The sequence below is a fragment of the Neofelis nebulosa genome, chromosome 7 (assembly GCF_028018385.1).
Source record: "Neofelis nebulosa isolate mNeoNeb1 chromosome 7, mNeoNeb1.pri, whole genome shotgun sequence".
In the NCBI taxonomy this organism is placed as follows: domain Eukaryota; kingdom Metazoa; phylum Chordata; class Mammalia; order Carnivora; family Felidae; genus Neofelis; species Neofelis nebulosa.
In genome coordinates, this window is record NC_080788.1 from 63,814,965 (window position 1) to 63,835,524 (window position 20,560).

Below are 20,560 nucleotides of genomic sequence, written 5' to 3' on the forward strand. Positions count from 1 at the left end.
CTATGTTCCTGTGACTATAGAGAAAGGCATGCAAAAGAGAATAAGAATTGTCAGCTTCATTAAGGATATAGCATGTACTGATATAATTTCCTTTTCTCCAGGGAGGTGGAACTGTGGATGAATTACTTTCTAGCCGAATTGCCTGAGTTGGAGCTCTTGTCTCCATTCTCTTCCCTGATTTCCCGGTCAGTCTGTCTCTGGGTAATGACTCTTTCGGTGTATGTTGCCTTTCAGCATAATATATTTATTTGAACTGAACTGTGTGTCTGGTAGGTTGTGCCACAAAACCAAGAACCCACAGCTATAGTCATAATAGTCTATTTTGTGAAATAGTACTTGCCCGTGCCAAATTATTTCTCTTTTGAAAATAATGTTCCTGGGATAAAAATAGGATTTTAGATAAGATTAGTATCGGTTAGTGGGCCACAGGGCTTAAGAATCAGATAGTTCCTTTTATTTTATTTATGTTTAATTTTTTAAGTTTATTTATTTATTTTGAGAGAGAGAGAGAGAGAGCACAGAAGGGGCAGAGAGAGAGGGAGAGAGAATCCCAAGCAGGCTCCATGCTGCCAGCGGTGGGGCCCTATGTTAGTTTATGACCTGAGCCGAAGTCAGATGCCCAACCATCTGAGCCACCCAGGCGCCCCTAGAATCACATATTTCTGAGTGTAAGCCCTCATTCAGCCACTTGCTAGCATTTTGTCTTTGGGCTAGCTTTTATTATTTTTAAAATAATTTTTTTCTCATTGTAAAATAGTAAAGAATTTTGAAAGCCTAGAAAGTTATGAAGAATGAATGTTCATATAACATATGAGCACTTTCTTATCAGTAGACATTCTTTGAAAGCCCCATTTCATATTTATGTTTATGAAATTATTTAATTATTTAATCATTTTCTAAACTTTTTTTTAAAGTTTACTTATTTATTGAGAGAGAGCATGCACATGCTCTCTCAGGGGAGGGGCAGAGAGAGAGAGAGAGAGAGAGAGAGAGAGAGAGAATCCTAAGCAGGCTCTGTGCTGTCAGCCCAAAGCCCAAAGTGGGGCTTGAACTTATGAACCGTAACATCGTGACGAGAGCTGAAATCAAGAGTTGGATGCTTGACCCACTGAGCCACCCAGGCACCCCAATCATTTAGTCATTCTTATATTTTTGGACATTTGTGGTGTTTCTTGGTTAAAACCATGATAAGTAGTGCTGTGACAAAGATCTTTTAAAAAAAAAATCTTTGTCCAACTCGCTATTTCCATGGGATAGTTTCTTGGGAAGGGTGTTACAGAATTTTATTTGTACATTTTTTTTTAAATTTTTTTTTTTTAACATTCATTTTATTTTTGAGACAGAGAGAGACAGAGCATGAATGGGGGAGGGTAAGAGAGGGAGACAAAGAATCTGAAACAGGCTCCAGGCTCTGGGCTGTCAGCACAGAGCCCGACGCGGGGCTTGAACTCACGGACCGTGAGATCATGACCTGAGCCAAAGTCGGCTGCTTAACCGACTGAGCCACCCAGGCGCCCCTATTTGTACATTTTTAATAGTGGTTTTTGAAGCGTTTGATAACCAAAATAGAGTGAAGGATAAATAATGTAATTGAGCTTCAGTTTTCTTATTTATCTATATCCTAATGGTAGGAGGATATGGGCTAATATATGCAAAGCACATAGCACAATGACTGGCAAATATTGTTAATGTTTTTGGTCTTTGCTTTAACATATCCATTGTCCATACCATATAATTAAGTGCTCAACCACCTCCATTATCTGTTTAAAAAAAAAAAAAAAAGGAAAATAAACTTTTATTGCGTGGTGTGTGTTTATTGTGAGACAGAATTTGTATGTGTGAACATCTAGCCTAATGCTCTTGTTTTTGAAAACTGCCTTAAAAATGTATGTATGAAAGTGAAAGGTAGAGGGGAAAACAGTGTTGTGTTTTTTAAAAGTAATTCTTTGAATTAAAAAACAAACTAATAGGAAATTACTACAGGCGGTGGAAAGCTTGGCCTAACTGGTCATTATATCTGTATTGGTTTTCACCTAGTATCAAAGCTTGTAATTCACAGCTCTGTGAATTTAATGTGTGTTTCACTTATATGAGAATGGGCTGATGAGAGAAGCAAGAGAGACAGAGAGGGATCAATATTCTTGATACTCCAAGTTGTCAGTGTAATGAATATAATTTGAGGCCTGTGAGCCACCTCAAAAGAAGGCATAAAATGGTACTTTTAATAAATGAATCAGGGAATAATGAAATGTCACGTCTGATTTTTTCCGTTTTCACACAGTTCCTGTACAGAACATGGCTGCATTAGTTTCTTTTTTTTTTTTTAATTTTTTTAATGTTTATTTATTTTTTTTTATTTTAAATTTTTTTTTTTTTTCAACATTTTTTATTTTTATTTTTGGGACAGAGAGAGACAGAGCATGAACGGGGGAGGGGCAGAGAGAGGGAGACATAGAATCGGAAACAGGCTCCAGGCTCCGAGCCATCGGCCCAGAGCCTGACGCGGGGCTCGAACTCACGGACCGCGAGATCGTGACCTGGCTGAAGTCGGACGCTTAACCGACTGCGCCACCCAGGCGCCCCTAATGTTTATTTATTTTTGAGAGAGAGAGTGAGAGAGTGAGTATGAGCGGGAGAGGGGCAGAGAGAGAGGGAGACACAGAATTTGAAGCAGGCTCCAGGCTCTGAGCTGTCAGCACAGAGCCCGACGCGGGGCTCAAACTCACAAACCGGGAGATCATGACCTGAGCCTAAGTCGGATGCTTAACCGACAGCCACCCAGGTGCCCTGCATGAGTTTCTTAGGGCTGCTGTAACAGATTAGCACAAACTGAGTGGTTTAAAATAACAGAAGTTTCTTCTCTCACAGTTCAGGAAGCCAGAAGTCTCAAATCGAGGTGTCCACCGGGTCGGTTCCTTCTGGAGGCCCTGGAGGCACCTCGTCCGTGCCTCTGTCCTGCCTCATGATGGCTCCCACATCACTGGTATTTCCTGGTTTGTAGCCACGCTACTCCAGATTCTGCTTCTGTCTTCCTATGGCCTTCCTCCCTGTGTCTGTTCTGTGTGTGTGTCCTCTCCTAAAAAGGACACTAGTCATTGGATTTGAGGCCCACTCTAATCCAGTATGGCCTCATCTTATCTTGACCATATCTGCAAAGATCGTGTTTCTAAATAAGGTCACATTCATAGCCTGGAAGAGCTGGGGATAGGACTTGGACATATCTTTTTAGGGGGACAGTGTTTAACCCATTGCAATGGCAAATACACAAGTTCCAATAGAAACTCACCATCTCTCCTTCCTCCCCATACCCTGCCGGCTTCTCTAACCACAACTTTATCAAGCTGTGTTACTTAACTACCTGTTTCCCCATTGCCTTTTCTATTCGCTTCAACTTTTCTGCCTGACTCTACCCTATCTACCCACGATGATTTCTTGCTGTAAGAAATTGGTCTCCTTAACCTTCTCTCATAGCCTATTTCTCCTTTCTTTGTGCTGTTCCTCCTGCGTGAAAGGCCTTCTCTCTCTCTTCATCTAAGTAAATCTCATTTCTAAGGGCGTGGATTGTGCTTTATACTTTCTTTTTTCCTGTAGCATCTAGTCCAGTGGTAGCACATAGTATGGGCTCAATAGACAGTCTGATTAACTTTCTGATAAAGTAGAAGGATATAGACCATAGATTGGCAAGAAAATTAAATAATGGTTTCATGTGCCTGAATTCCAAAATTCAAGCTGCTTGAGAATCGGTCTCTCTTGATAGCTTAAATGGTTTAGGTAGACTATTGTCTTTCTCTTTGATTGAAAACTTCCACCCAGTATTGTATTTTAGTCTCATTCTGGTGCTATAACCTATTTTGGCTCAAAAATAGCCTAAGGAGACGATCCTGACATATCAGTTACTCTATGAGAAAATTTTGTTATTTATTATCAATACTAAGTTAAGCGTTTGGAAGATAATTTCTTATCAGTGGTATAATTTCTTTTTAATGTTTATTTATTTTTGAGAGAGAGAGAGAGAGAGAGAGAGAGAGAGAGAGAGTCAGTCGGGGAGGGGCAGAGAGAGAGGGAGACACAGAATCCGAAACAGGCTCCAGGCTCTGAGCTGTCAGTACAGAGCCCGACGTGGGGCTCGACGCCATGAGCTGTGAGATCGTGACCTGAGCCAAAGTCAGGCGCTCAACCGACTGAGCCACCCAGGCGCCCCTAGTGGTGTAATTTCTGAACACGTAAATAAAACCGGCTTTGTAGTTTTGTTTTCTAATTATTATCATCATGGTTACATAGCTGGAAGAAAAGGTTTTCTCTCTTCTTTCTTTCTTTCTTTCTTTCTTTCTTTCTTTTCTTTTCTTTTCTTTTCTTTTCTTTTCTTTTCTTTTCTTTTCTTTTCTTTTCTTTTCTTTTCTTTCTTTTCTTTCTTTCTTCTTTCTTGTTTTATTTTCCAAAATATACAGTTGGTGGGATCTGTCCACGCATCTCCACCAGCAGCTGGGGCATCTCCACCCTTGGTGTTCCTGGTGTAAATTACCTGAGCTCTGTGCTTTGAAACCAGCTTAATAAGGAGCTCCTGAAGGGCTGTCTCAGCCAGGGAACCTCAAATCTTCAGTCTCTCAGAGGCAGCAGCTGGAGTTATAAGCTTATAGTTGGTAACTTTCTTACAGAGTTTGTTATATGTCGCTTTGTCAAACAAGACCAGGTTATTGAGCTTGTCCCAAACTTTGCCTTTGGACCACCTCTTCTTTTTGGCCCTGCCCCCAGATTCACTGGGTCTTTGTCTTTTTTGGTTGACTTTCCAGCGTCTTTCTTCTTATTGTCGTCCTTCGGCGGCATGGCGGAGCTTGGAGAGCAGTGGCCATCCTTGCAGCCTTGCTAAGGTGTCATACAAAAAAACTTAAAGGTTTTCTAATCCAGTTTTCTACCTCTTCAAAAAGGAGGCCTGTAGCAACACTGACTGCTTCCTGTCCCTTGGGTTCTGTCTTATTCCAGTAAACTCCACAGTTGTATATCTGAAGGGACATATATGCCACATTTAGTCTGGGGCCCTGAAGGAGATCTAGTGAAGGCCATCTGTGGTTCCGTGGACCTTAGTGCCAGTTCTTACCATTAACAAACCCAGAGCCATTAAGTGGGTGGTGAGCAGATTTAAGTTTCTGGTTTTTCATGAACAAAAGGGCCAGGGCCAGTAGAGTTTCTTTTGTCTGGGTTATATTGAATACTTGTGCATGTGTGGTATTCGTAGCTAGAATAATGAGTAAATGTTTGCTAAGCAAATTGACTAGTGGCTGGCACATAGTAAATGCTATAAATACCTTTGAAAATAAGATAAAAAGTATAAATTGCAGTCAAAATCAGGGTATATGTTTCTATACTGCTCCGCTCCAAGAGTTCTATGCTTAGCATTTCTACAGGCTGCCAGTGGGTTGGGCCTAAGGCTCATCTCCTCAGCCTTCCATTCAACCCTGTTGTCAGATTTTTGTCTTTGTTCAGTCAACTCTCATTAACTGTAACTTTCTGCAAATGGGGACTGTCATCAGAGGGGAGCCCCTTCAGTTTTCATGTGATTTCTCCCATATAGACCGGCAAGAGCCTGGATCACAGACTGGTGTGAATTGGTACTTTTACAAAATAAGTTGACAAATACTGCTTTATTTTCTAGCTTGGAGCCGTCAAAAACTCAGCTTAATTCTTTTTTGCCTTTATGTCCACAGAAAACAGACTTTGTAAGTCTTAAGGGCCGTGGTGGGCTGGTAAGTATTTAACAACTGGCTTTGTCTGGAGAAAGCCCTGATTTGTTGTGTTTGCCAGTTTTCATGGCATAGATACTCCCACCGTGGCCAAGCTACCAATGACGTGCATAGTTGGGAAGGGGTGTGTACATTCAGCTCTCCCAAGATGGGGTCAGGCTCCTGCATGCCACTGTAAATGGAGGATTGAGGGGATGAGCCTTAGGCCTAGCCCATGGAAGGTTTATGCAGATGCTGAGAGTAGCTCTTTCTAGTATCATTTGTTTACTATGGACATTTGTTTACTATGTCCATTGCCATGGACAGGCACTGCTTTAGGTATTGGGGATGTAGGAGTGAATCATATGAAGTCTCTGCCCTCAGGGAGCTTACATACCACTGAAAGCTGTTCAGAAGTTTCCAATTTCAACCTCTTGGGACCCTAGCATTCCCCCATTTGGGGGCAATGAGGAAAATAGCATGGGCTCATTGTAGCTTTCCTGGGTGTGAAGCAGGGATTGTGGAGGAGGCAGAATTGCTCTCTGGATTGTCTCCATCTTGGAGGTGCAGAGGCCCTAAACCTTGCAATGCCAGGAATGTTGGCAGTGTGCCATGAGGGGTAGACATTAAAGAACAGAGAAGGTAAGGGTCTTACTTGGAGTTCCAGTTCCCTAACTAATCCAGAGGATTAGTCATCAATAGGTGACTATTGATTATAAGCCATTAGTTGCCTCATTAATAGTTAATGATCTGGAAACTTACTGAGTGGACAAGATTCTGGCAACCGAAAGCATGTCAAAGCATTGCAAAGGTCTACATCCTCAAGAAGGGTAGGAAAGGGGTTGGAGAAGCTACCGATGGCAGAGCTCAGAGACAAGGATGCAGACATGCTTTTTTGAAGGATTTAGGATTCTTGGTGAAGAACCTCAAATCTTTGCTATCGACAATCACTGAGCCAGGTGGTGTGACTTGAGGGGGTGAGACTTTCCATTAGGAAGGTAGAGAAACTCAAAACCTTTAGACAAGCAAAGGTAGGAAGAAAGGAGACGATTTATTCTTGAAAATAATTGTTTGGTGCTGCGTAATTCCTGCTCAGGGTTGCTGGGCTCTCTAGAACCTCTGCCTGTGCTGTTTTTCACCCATTGAGTGAATGGTTTATTCTCACACAGCATCTAATGCTGCTGCTGCCTTACCCAGTATCACCATTCTGGGAGAGGGAGATTGTGGACCGTTTACTTCTCTGTTTGTCTGGAATATGCATTGCTCCATTCATGCTGAGTCACCTCGATCTTCCTTGGAAGCAAATGCCTACCCATTTCTCATCCTGGTTTGGAATTTAATTCTTGACCGTGCAAGTTTTACCCACATGAAGAAAACCCAGGCTGCTTTCTAGTACGAGGACCCCTCCCAGCTGCTTTGGAACAACCAGGGTGTTTCTAAGTGTGGGTTTTGGATTACCTATATCACCTTCTGGTGGTTTTTAAAATACTCATTCCTGTAATGTGCACCAAACCTACTGAACTAAAGTCTCTGGAGTGGGATTTAGGAATTTGCATTTTGACAAGTTTCTCAGGTGATTTATAGGCGCACTAAAGTTTGAGAAACCCTGATTTAGGCTCATAGACTGTTAGGAAATAATTTCTGAGTTCCCCTGGGAGCCAACCTGTGTCCCATTGGAACAAATGCAGCCTGGTTGACCCTGCAGGTCAGCCTGGGAAAGGTCTGGAGCCTTCTTTTTCCTTTTAAGTTAGGATACCCACACAATCTGGTAAGCCAGTGAGGACAAAGCCTCTTCCCAAGAGTCACTGTTATGTGACATGCTGCTATCAGACACAGGTCAATTAGCTTATTACAGCTGAAGTTAAATGTAATTAATTGTTTTGTTTTCAGCAGCTGAAGTTTAATTCTATGATTATGATTATGTTATGAAACCCAGACATTTGCATGGTAGTTGACAAAGAAGGAGGTCAGTATGAATAAACACTTTTTATGCCCTTGACTCCTGCTTTGTCAGTCTAGTATTTACATGCCATATGTGGGTTCTCTCAACTGGTCACGTTGTTTTTTAAAGTTTTTATTTAAATTTCAGTTAGTTAACATACAGTGTAATATTAGTTTCTTTTCTTTTTTTTTTTTTGGTGTAATATTAGTTTCAAGTGTACAATACAGTGATTCAGCAGTTCCATACAACACCTGGTGCTCATCACACGTGCCCACTTTAAACCCCATCACCTATTTAACCCATACCTCCAACCCCTCCCATCTGGTAACCATCAGTTTGTTCTCTACAGTTAAGAGTCTGTTTTAAAAAAAATTTTTTTTTAATGTTTGTTTATTTTTGAGTGAGAGACAGAGCACACAAGCAGGGGTGGGACAGAGAGAGAGGGAGACACAGAATCTGAAGCAGGCTCCAGGCTCTGAGCTGTCAGCACAGAGCCTGACGTGGGGCTTGAACTCACGAACCATGAGATCATGACCTGAGCTGAAGTTGGATGTGTAACTGACTGAGTCACCCAGGCACCCCAAGAGTCTCTTTTTGATTTGCCTCTTTCTCTCTCTTTTTTCCCTTTTGTTAATTTGTTTTGTTTCTTAAATTCCACATATGAGTGAAATCATATGATATTTGTCTTTCTCTGACTGACTTATTTCACTTAGCATCATACTCTCTAGTTCTGTCCATGTCATTGCTAAGGGTAAGATTTCATTTTTCATGGCTGAGTAATATTCCATTGTGTGTGTGTGTGTGTGTGTGTGTGTGTGTGTGTGTGTGTGTAAAACCATATTTTCTTTATTTTATTAAAATTTTTTTAATGTTTACTTATTTTTGAGAGAGGGAGGGAGAGAGAGAGAGAGAGAGAGAGAGAGAGAATGTGAGTGGGGGAGGGGCAGAGAAAGGAAGACAGAGAGTCTGAAGCAGGCTCCAGGTTCTGAGCTGTCAGCACAGAGCCTGATATGGGGCTTGAACTCACAAACCATGAGATCATGCTCTGGGCCAAAGTCAGCCGCCCAACCAACTGAACCACCCAGGCGCCCTATATATAACCACATTAAAAAAAAATTTTTTTTTAATGTTTATTTATTTTTGAGAGAGAGAGAGAGACAGAGTGCAAGTGGGGGAGGGGCAGAGAGAGAGGGAGACACAGAATCTGAAACTGGTTCCAGGCTCTAAGCTGTCAGCACAGAGCCAGACGCGGGGCTCTAACCCACGGACCACGAGATCATGACATGAGCCAAAGTCGGACGCTTAACCGACTGAGCCACCCAGGCGCCCCTATATAACCACATCTTTAAAAATCCATTCTTCATGGACACTTGGGCTGTCTCCATATCGTGGCTATTGTCGATAATGCTACTATAAACATAAGAGTGCATGTATCCATTTGAATTAGTATTTTTGTATTCTTTGGGTAATTACTTAGTAGTTCAATTGCTGGATTATAGGGTAGTTCTATTTTTAACTTTTTGAGAAACCTCCCTACTGTTTTCCAGAGTGGCTGGACCAGTTTGTCTTCCCACTAACAGTGCAAGAATTTGTGTTCCCACCAACAGTTCCCACATCCTCCCCAAACCCTGTTGTTTCTTGTGTTGGTTTTAGCCATTCTGATAGGTGTGAGGTGATATCTCCTTGTAGTTTTGATTTGCATTTCTCTGATGATAACTGATGTTGAGCATGTTTTCATGTGTCTGTTGGCCATCTGTATGTGTTCTTTAGAAAAACGTCTGTTCATGTTTTCTGCCCATTTTTTAATTGGATTATTTATTTTTTGGGTGTTGAGATTGGTTTTTATAGATTTTGGATACTGACCTTTTATCTGATATGTCATTTTCAAATATCTTCTCCCATTCCATAGGTTGCCTTTTATTAGGTTTTGTTGATTGTTTCCTTTGCTGTGCGGAAGGTTTTATTTTGATGTATCCCAATAGTTTATTTTTGCTTTTGTTTCCCTTGCCTCAGGAGACATATCTAGAAGGAAGTTGCTATAGCTGATGTTAAAGAAATCACTACCTGTGTTTTCTTCTAGGATTTTTATGATTTCAGGTCTCACATTTAGGTCTTTAATCCATTTTGAATTTATTTTTGTGTATGGTGTAAGAAAGTGGTCCAGTTTCATTCTTTTGCGTGTAACTGTCCGGTTCTCCCAGTACTATGTATTGAAGACATTGTCTTTTTCCCACTGGATATTCTTTCTTGCTTTGTCAAAAATTAACTGACCATATAATTGTGGGTTCAATTTTGTGTTTTCTATTCTGTGCCATTGATCTATGTTTTTGTGCCAGTACCATATTGTCTTGATCACTATAGCTTTACAGTATAACTCGAAGTCTGGAATTGTCATGCCTCCAGCTTTGCTTTGCTTTTTCAAGGTTGCTTTGGCTATTTGGGGCCTTTTGTGGTTCCATGCAAATTTTTGGATTGTTCATTCTAGCTCTGTGAAAAATGCTATGGGTAGTTTGATAAGGATTGCATTAAATGTATAGACAGCTTTGGACAGTGTAGACATTTTAACAATATTTGTTCTTCCAGTCCATGAGCAGAGAGTGTCTTTCCATTTCTTTTTGTCATTTTCAATTTCTTTTCTTTTTTTAAGTTTTAAAAAAAATTTATTTATGTTTCACAGACAGTGAGACAGAGTGTGAGTGGGGGAGGGGCAGAGAGAGAAGGAGACACAGAATCTGAAGCAGGCTCCAGGCTCTGAGCAAGTGTTCAGAGAGCGTGATGTGTGGCTTGAACGCACAAACCGTGAGATCATGACTTGAGCCAAAGTTGGACGCTCAACTGACTGAGCCACCCAGGTGCTCCGATTTTGTTTTCTTTTTTAAAATGTTTATTTACTTTGAGAGAGAGAGGGAGAGAGAAAGCGAGCGAGCAGGGGAGGAGCAGAGAGAGGAGAGAGAGAATCCTAAGCAGGGGAGGAGCTGTCAGTGCAGAGCCCGATGCGGGGCTCCCTCTCACAAACCATAAGATCATGACCTGAGCTGAAATCAAGAGTCAGAAGTTCAACCAACTGAGCCACTCGGGCACCCCATCTTCAATTTCTTTCATTAGTATTTTATAGTTTTGAGAGTAGAGTACAGGTCTTTTACTTCCTTGATTAGGTTTATTCCTCGGTATCTTACTGTTTTTGGTGCAGTTGTAAATGGGATTGGTTCCGTAATTGCTCTTTCTGACGCTAATTATTGGTATATAGAAATGCAACAGATTTCTGTATGTTGATTTTGTATCCTGCAGCTCTACTGAATTCGTTTATCAGTTCTAGCAGTTTTTTGGTGGCATCTTTAGGTCTATACAAAGTATGGTGTCGTCTGCAAATAGTGAATGTTTTACTTATTCCTTGCCGATTTGGCTGCCTTTTATTTCTTTTTGTTGTCTGATTGCTATTGCTAGGACTTCGAGTACTATGCTATTTAAATAACAGTGGTGAGAGTCGACATCCCTGTCTTATTCCTGACCATAGAAGAAATGCTCTCAGTTTTTCCCCATTTAGGATAATGTTAGCTGTGAGTTTTCCATATATTGCCTTTATTACGTTGAGGTATGTTCCCTCTACACCAACTGTTTTGAGGGTTTTTATCGTGAATGGATGTTGTACTTTGTCCAGTGCTTTTTTTCCATCTATTGAAATGATGATATGGTTCTTATCCTTTTTTTAAAAAAAAAAAAAGAAAAAAATTTCTTTCCAATCCGATATGTTGATTGATTTGCAAATACTGAACTACCCTTGCAACCCAGGTATAAATCCCACCTGATAGTGGTGAATGATTTTTTTTTAATGTATTGTTGGATTTGGTTTGCTAATATTTGATTGAGAAGTTTTGCATCTGTGTTTGTCAGGGGTATTTAGCTGTAGCTCTCTTTTTTAGTGGTGTCTTTTTTCTTAATGTTTGTTTTTTTTTTTAATTTTTTTAACGTTTATTTATTTTTGAGACAGAGAGAGACAGAGCATGAACAGGGGAGGAGCAGAGAGAGAGGGAGACACAGAATCTGAAACAGGCTCCAGGCTCTGAGCTGTCAGCACAGAGCCCGACGCGGGGCTCGAACCCACGGACCGTGAGATCATGACCTGAGCTAAAGTCGGATGCTTAACCGACCAAGCCACCCAGGCGCCCCTGTTGTTTTTTTTTTTTTTTTTTGAGAAAGAGAGAGAGAGAACATGGGAAAGGCAGAGGGAGGGAGGGAGGGAAGGAGGGAGAGAGAGAGAGAGAGAGAGAGAGAGAGAGAGATCGATCTGAAGCAAGCTCTGTGCCCACAGCAGAGAACCCAATGCGGTGCTCGAACTCATGAATTGCAAGATCAGACCTGAGCCAAAGTTAGATGCTTAACTGACTGAGCCACCTAGGTGCCCCTAGTGGTGTCTTTATCTCATTTTGGTATGAGAGTAGGTCTGGCCTCATAGAATGAATTTGGAAGTTGTCCTTTCTTTCCTATTTGTTTTTTGGAGTAGTTTGAGAAGAATAGGTATTAACTCTTCTTTAAATGTTTGATAGAATTTGCCTATGAAGCCATCTGGTCCTGGACTTTTGTTTGTTGGGATTTTTTTGATTATTGAGCCACTTTCTTTGCAGGTTATAGATTTGTTCAAGTTTGCAATTTCTTCCTGTTTCAGTTTTGGTAGTTTATATGTTTGTAGGAATGTATCCATTTCTTCTAGGTTGTCCAATTTATTGGCATAATATTTCATAATCTGTTATAATTGTTTGTATTTCTGTGGTGTTGGTTGTTATTTCTCCTTTCTCATTTGTGATTTTATTTATTAAAGTCCTTTCTCTTTTCTTTTTGATAAGTCTGGCTAGAAGTTAATTTCAAAGAATCAGCTTCTGGCTTCATTGATCTGTTCTTTTTTTATTTTTATTTTTTTTTCACTTCTATATCATTTATATCTGCTCTAATCTTTTAAAAATTTTTTTTTATGTTTATTTTTGAGAGAGAAACAGAGTGTGAGCAGGCGAGGGGCAGAGAGAGAGAGAGGGAGACACAGAATTGAAGCAGGCTCCAGGCTCTGAGCTGTCAGCACAGAGCCTCATGCGGGGCTCAAACCCATGAACTGTGAGATCATGACCTGAACCGAAGTCGGACACTTAACCGGCTGAGCCACGCAGGTGCCCCAATTTCTGCTCTAATCTTTATTATTTCCTTCCTTCTGCTGGCTTTAGGCTTTGTTTGTTGTTCTTTTTCTAGCTCTTTTAGATGTAAGGTTAGGTTGTTTATTTGAGATTTTTCTTGCTTCTTGAGGTGGACCTGTATTGCTGTAAACTTCCTTCATAGGACTGCTTTTGCTGCATCCCAAAGGTTTTGGACCATTGTGTTTTCATTTTCATTTGTTTCCATGTATTTTTAAAAATATCTTCTTTGATTTCCTGGTTGACCCATTTGTTGTTTAGTAGCATGTTGTTTAATCTCCATGTATTTGTGGTGTTTCCACATTTTTTCTTGTGGTTGACTTCTAGTTTCATAGTGTTGTGGTCAGAAAAGGTGCATGGTATGACTTTAGTCTTTTTGTATTTGTTGAGGCCTGTTTCATGACCTAATATGTGATCTATTCTGGAAAATGTCCTATGTGCACTTGAACAGAATGTGTATTCTGGTATTTTAGGATGGAATGTTCTGAATATATCTGTTATGTCCATCTGGTCCCGTGTGTCATTCAAAGCCATTGTTTCCTTGTTGATTTTCTGTTTAGGTGATCTGTCTATTAATTTAAGTAGGGTGTTCAAGTCCCCTATTATTGTTGTATTATTTTCAATGAATTTCTTTATGTTTGTTATTAATTTTTTTTATATATTTGGATGCTCTCCTGTTGGGTGAATAAATATTTACAATTGTTATTTATATCTTGTTGGACTGTTTATTTTGTGATTATATAGTGCCCTTTTTCATTTCTTGTTACAATCTTTGTTTTAAAGTCTGGTTTGTAGGATATAAATATTGCTACTCCAGCTTCCTTTTTTAAAAAAATATTTATTTATTTATTTTTGAGAGAGAGAGAGAGAGAGATAGGGGAGTGACAGAGAGAGAGGGAAATAGAGAATCCCAAACAGGCTCCTTGCTGTCAGCACAGAGCCCAATGTGGGGCTTGAACCCACAAATTGTGAGATCATGACCTGAACCAAAAGCAAGAGTCAGATCCTTAACTCACTGAGCCACCCAGGTGCTCCCCGCCCCCATCCCCAGCTACTTTGACATCCATTTGTATGATAAATGTTTCTCCATCCTCTCACTTTCAATCTGTAGGTGTCTTTAGGTCTAAAATGAGTCTTCTGTAGGAAGCATATAGATGGGTCTTGTTTTTTTATCCATTCTCTCACCCTATGTCTTTTGATTGGAGCATTTAGTTCACTTTTCACTCAAAGTAATTATTTAAAAAATTTTTTTAATGTTTTATTTATTTATTTTTTTTGAGACAGAGAGTGTGAGCAGGGGAGGGGCAGAGAGAGAGGGAGACACAGAATCTGAAACAGGCTCCAGGCTCTGAGCCATCAGCACAGAGCCCAGTGCAGGGCTTGAACTCATCAACTGTGAGATCATGACCTGAGCTGAAGTTGGCCGCTTAACCAATTGAGCCACTCAGGTGCCCCACATTCAAAGTAATTATTGATAGATATGTATTTATTGCCATTTTATTGCTTATTTTCTTGTTGTTTCTGGAGATTTTCTCTGATCCTTTCTTGTCTTTGTCACTTTTGGTCTCTCCTTTCCACTCAGCGAATCCTCTTTTATGTTTCTTGCAGGCTGGCTTAGTGGTCATGAACTCTTTTAGTTTTTGTTTCTCTGGGAAACTCTTTATCGCTCCTTCTATTCTGAATGATAGCCTTGCTGAATAGAGTATTCTTGGTGTCAGATTTTTACCATTCAGCAAGTTGAATATATCATGACACTCCCTTCTGGCTTGCTAAGTTTCTGTTGAGAAATCTCCAGCTAGCCTTATAGGTGTTCCATTGTAAGTTAAAGTCTTCTTTTGTCTTGCTGCTTTTAAGATTTTTTTCCTTATCACTGTATTTTACAGATTTAATTACAGTGTGCTTTGGTGTTGACCTGCGTTGTTGATTTTAATGGGAGTTCTCTGTGCCTTCCTGATCCAGATGTCTGTTTCTTTCTCCAGATCAGCGAATTTTTTTGCTATTATTTCTTGAAATAAATTTTCCACCCCGTTTTCTCTCTCTTCTTCTTCCCGGACTCCTATAATATGAACGTTATTGCGTTTGATGGAGCCACTGAGTTCTCTAAGTCTATTCTTGTGTTGTAGGACTCTTCTTTCTCTCTTTTGTTCAACTTCATTACTTTCCATTACTTTGTCTTCTAGGTCACTAATTCATTCTCTGTTTCTTCCCAACCTGCTGTTCATTGCATCGAGCCTGTTTCGAATCTCATTTAGTGAACTCGTCATCTCTGATATTTTAACACTTTTACCTCTGTGGTCTTGCTGATGTCTTCTATTGTTTTTCAAGTCCAGTGATGTCCTTATGATTGTTGCTTTAAATTCTCCATCAACCATGTTATTTATATCTGTTTCACTTAGATCTCTGGCTGTGGCCTTATCTTTTTCTTTTATTTAGGATAAATTCCTCCATGTTTGTGTTTTGTCTAAGTCTCTGCCTTCTTCTGTGTTAGAAAATCTAGTTATGTCTCCTGCCCCTGAAAGTAATGATCTTAGGAAGATGACATGTAGTGCCCAGGGCCTGGTGCTTCAGGGAGTGTCTCTGTTGTGTGCTGCATGCACTCTTCTGTTGTGCTCGGCTGCTCTATACTTCAGGCCAGTCATCTGTAGAGGCTCTCCTTGCCTGCAGAGGGTAGTGTTTGGTCCTTCACCTGAAAGTGACGAGTTTTAACTAGGTGTGCTCTGGCCTGCTTGTGAAATGAGATCTGACACCACCTCTCTCAGAACTGAGGCCCTGCAGAACTCTGGTCAGGAGATGTGGTGTGGGCAGGGGTTTGTGCCGGTCCCCTGGGGAGGGGCCCATCACGCTGGGACTGAGGCAAACACAACTGAGAAGGGCAGTCTCATCAAAGCGCAAGGTGGTGGGGCGTGATGTATGCAAGATGGGCAGCTAGTGTCAGTGCTGCTTCCCACAGGTGGCCCTGTGTTTATGCTGAGGGGCAAGGGAGGGAAATGGCCCTGGCCACTTTCTTTGTTCTCAGAGAGATGTCTTCATGAACACTGTCTCTCACGGACACACTCCAAGAAGAGTTAATAATCTCCCCACTGTGTGCCCCAGGTGGTTTTCAGATTGCTGTTTCTGTGCTGTCTATCCCTGGGTTGTTCCCTTGCCTTCTCTCCAGGAGCAGCACAGTGCCCTTTGGACTCTATTCCAGCCAAGCCTGCTGACTTTTAAAATTCCAGGGCTTAAGCCCCAGGGTTGCAAGAACTGGTTGCAAGAACTCAGAAAATTCAGCCCCTCTTGTTTTTTAAGCCAATGGCTTTAGGAAGTATTCTCCTTGTGCATTCCTCTGTGTGCTCCTTTCTCTCTCTTCCCCTTCTCTGCAACCTTGGCTCCCTCCCCTCCACAGCATCCCGCCATCCATTTCTCCCCTAAACCACATCTCTGTACCTTCCACCTTCTTTGATGTGGCCTCTTCTTTCCCTTTAGTTGTGGAGTTTGTTCTGTCAGTCTTTAGGTTGATTTTTGGAGTATTTATTTTTTTACTTTCGAGGGTATTTAGGATGATTTGAGACTTATCTAGTTGTATGCATGGGATGAGGTGAGCCTAAGGTCCTCCTACTCTGCTGCAATATTCCTTTCCGGTCAACTCAGTCACATTTAAAAAATCACTCAGCCCCTACGCTTAGATGTTTCTGACTGTTTGGCCCACTGCTGAGGGAAATATAACATGGGTATCTTTAATCCAGTACAATGCTGTCTTTTTATAGATGTAAACATCAAGATGGGGGGATGAAGTGACTTCTTCGGGCATCTTGGGCTGCAGTTAGCCCCCAGGTCTTGCCACTTGTAGGTGAGTGTTTTTTCTTCTCACAGGCTGCCTCCCAGCAGGAGGGAAGTGTTCCTCTGCTGACTTTCACAGATCTTAGCAGACAAAAATCCAATATTCCCATTTCTAAAGCCATGTTGTTTAGCGTTTCCCTGTGAAATCAGGGAAATTGCAGTGAATTGTTTCTTCAGTCTGAGATTTGGAGAAGTTGTGTCTTCCTTTCTCTGTCTTGTCCTATGTCACTGGGTATACACTTTCTAGAGGAGAGGGACAGTGCTTGGCTTAAATAACCTAGGTCAGGGGACTGCCCTCTGTGCCTGTGAGTCCACTGTGTTATAATTATCAAGTTGTGTGATAATTATGCCACAGTTAATTAATTGGAAGACTTGTCTCTAATTTACTTTGGGAACCTCTAGGTGCTAATGGGCTGAAGCAGCTGTCTACAAGCAAGGATGGCTTTGTTTTTATATTCCTCCTTCTTACCTGATTTGTTTTGGAGACTGTCCTGGTTTTTAAAAAGCACAAACACATTTCTTATGGAATCAGCAGGAAAAACATCAACAAACAACAATGCTAGAGTGTTTGCTTGATTCCTTCAGAGGATGATGATGAGTCAGTGACTCTTTGTCTTTTTTTCAAAGGCTCTTTGTGATTGTGTTTTTTAAGGTGTGGTAAATCCTTTTAGGAGAGTAGGGTAACATAAGTCGGTCACGATGAGTACACGTTTGACAGTAAGGTTTCAGGAACTTAGAATGATTTCTTGGAGGAAAAACCCCGAACTTGGTAGACAGTTTCACATTTGAGTCCATGGCTTTTGACTTTTGAAACCTGAGCAAACACCTAAAATATCCTTGACTTTTCGCAGCCGCTGCTTATTCCCTGCTCGATATCTATCCTATTATTCCTTACTTAAAGGACCCTGGTTTTGTTTAGTGCAACACCATGCCCAGATAAAAATACCTTCTAGACTTCCTTGCAGGTAGGCTAGGGGTGCCAATGTCACCCGGGTCTGACCAGTAAGTAGTGAGTGAAAGTTTACTGAGTAGAACTCAGGAATGCCATTTTTTTTTTTTTTTCCCTGAAAAAGGACACACTAGACTGGGGCATGCCTTTGCCCTTGGCCTTGGTCCTTTCCCCTTTCTGCCTAGCTAGAAATTTGGGTCTCCTCCTTGATGACTTTTTGGAGAAGCTGTCCAATCCTCTTCTGGACTTCTGGTTACATGAGACAAACAACCTTTCTTAGTTGAAGCTGTTGTAGTTGGACCTCTGTTACAGAAAGTCAAATACAACTTTGAGAAATTGCTGGTTAAGTGGTCCTTATACATGGTATTGGTGATTATAGTCTAAACCAATAGTTCAACTTAGTATATAGAGTTGTAATTTTACATATGGCGAGATCGTCATCTCTGCTAGGCTTACTTTTCTGGAAGTTACAGGACACCAAGATACAGACACTTGCCAAATGCTCTTCTGCCTACGGTGGTGCTTGCGGCAAGCAGGTATTATCCACACTGTTTGCAGCTCTTTGCTGAAGGAGGATTATGTCAAAAGCAAGAGCAATCGGGAATCAACATTTAGTGTGACTTTAAAAAAAAAAATCCATGAGGGATTTGCCTGTGACTCATTTCAGCTCTGTGAACCTGACCTGGTGACTCTTTCTAAGGGAGGGAGGTCTTTGGACCTCTTTTATTTCCTTCTCTGGGCCAGAGATGGTAGTCCAGGATGATGTCCAAGCATAAATCCGTTACCTCATTTGAGGCAGTTCCAATGAGCAAGGTCTCTCGAATAGATCCATTAAACAGCAAATAGCCATATTTCTGAGAAAAGATTTATCATAGGAAATTTGCAACTATTACATGTTCTCTTTTCTTGTCACTACGTGTATGTCTTTTGGATCTTAATGTTACTTACATAAGAAAAATGGATAAGAATTACAGATTGCTAATTCCAGTTGTTTATGACAAGAAAGGAAAAATAGTTACACGGTGAATGTTTCAAGACATTTAGGCCTATGAAGAGAATTGCCCATGGATCACATAGAACATTAGAATAGTATTTGTTTATATACCATCATGATGTTTCTCAAACATTTAGCAACTACAGATCATGTAGAGAGTACTTTGTGCATGGATGTACCATAATTTGAGGCAAATTTTTTAAAAAGGTCAAAATTTTTATTAATAAAACCCATGTTTCCCAACAGATAAGTAATGTCTGTTTTTTTTTTTAATTAAAAAAAAAATTTTTTTTTAACGTTTATTTATTTTTGAGACAGAGAGAGACAGAGCATGAATGGGGGAGGGTCAGAGAGAGAGAGAGACACACAGAATCTGAAACAGGCTCCAGGCTCTGAGCAGTTAGCACAGAGCCCGACGCGGGGCTTGAACTCACGGACCGCGAGATCGTGACCTGAGCCGAAGTCGGCCGCTTAACCGACTGAGCCACCCAGGCGCGCCAGTAATGTCTGTTAAGCTGAAAAGAAAACTATGCTTGAAAAATTGATAGTAAATGTTTTTCTTATCAGTGAAAAATATGACCTGCAATTTCTAAATAGAATAGCAAATTATTTAGCTAGATGATGAGTTCCATATCCAGTTTTTCGTTTTTTGTTTTTTTTTCTTTCTCCTTATTTTACAAAGACAGAAAATACTTCATAGTTAGAGTCTGTTAGGAGTGGCAGCAAATGTGTGATGACTGTCATTTTGGGAACTTGGATAATTCAGATTGATCGTGTGTCCAAAAATGATGGCAAGCTTTTTCACTTGAAGAACAGAGTCATTGTTTCATCAGGGACTCAGTCTATAAGGACATCTCCCTCAAATTTGCCACTTAGTCGTCTCAAAGAATCTATATAGCTTATTCTCAATGTTCAAAATAAATGTGTTTTGGGTCCTAAATGAGAGAGTCAAGGAAATCAGGACAACTGACTATGTTGCTGACATTTGCCTCTTGAAATCAAGGAGTCGTTCCTTTCTGATGTTAACTGTGCAGAACAGAAATACTTGAGTTTCATTCCTCATTTCAAAAGTTTACATGAGCACCCTTAACAGCCAGAGTACTTCTGGGGGGAACAGTGACTGTGACTTGATTATATTCACTGTTAAAACTATTTTTTACAACACTGGGTTGAGATTAGGAGGCATATTGTTGTGTGTCATCTGTTTTAGCGAATAAAGCAGTGGGTGTTTGGCATCAAGGTAAAATTTCTTTTATTTGTTTAGCACCTTCCTTCCTCGTTGTAAACATAACTGATTATTCCATCAGTATTGATCCAATTTTCGTAATACTTTACCAGAAAAACATTAAATGAAACACGTCTTCTATAGACTGGGGTTTTGGTGATCTACAGAACCAAGATTTTTTAAGTACTTCTGGCTCATATGTGTTTTGCTCGTATGGTAATTGATATGCCTGCTCTGGGCATCATTGATTTCACTTAACTGTGAGATACAATATGTACTAGTGAACATGTGATCGTAATTGTTCTTCCATGTTGCATGCCGTTGATGTGTGAGTCCCAGTAGAGCCATTAATAATTTTGTCAATGCTTGTGTAGTCTGATTTGCCTTTGAGGATTTTATTTGTCATTAACCTGGTGGCTGGCTCTCTGAATTTCTTGGAAATAGAGTAATCTTTATTTGTTTTGTATGAGGAATGCAACTTGGAGTAATGCTTCTGTAGTTTTGGTCTGTGTTCTCCCCTTAGGGACAAAATGAGCCAATTTCATACTGAAGAGCATCATTTTGTACTTGTTTTGGAAAAACTTAGGTAGTTTAATAGGGATGTTGCTGTGTAGTTTTTGAAATTTTGTTCAAAAATGATGTGAAAGTTTTGACTGCGTCAAATTAGTGTTTGGTGTGTGTTTATGACAGAAACATGCTTAGTTTGTCTAATGTAATCTAATTCTTAGATATTCCTT

General features: G+C 40.5%; 1 protein-coding gene and 1 pseudogene across 1 annotated transcript in view; one reads left to right on the forward strand and one right to left on the reverse strand.

Annotated features, from left to right (window-relative positions):
* Positions 1 to 20,560, forward strand: part of GPR176 (G protein-coupled receptor 176) — a 125,428-nt gene that overhangs the window by 21,497 nt on the left and 83,371 nt on the right. The gene's annotated exons all lie outside the window — the stretch shown is intronic.
* Positions 3,130 to 4,824, reverse strand: LOC131515844 (small ribosomal subunit protein eS25-like; annotated as a pseudogene).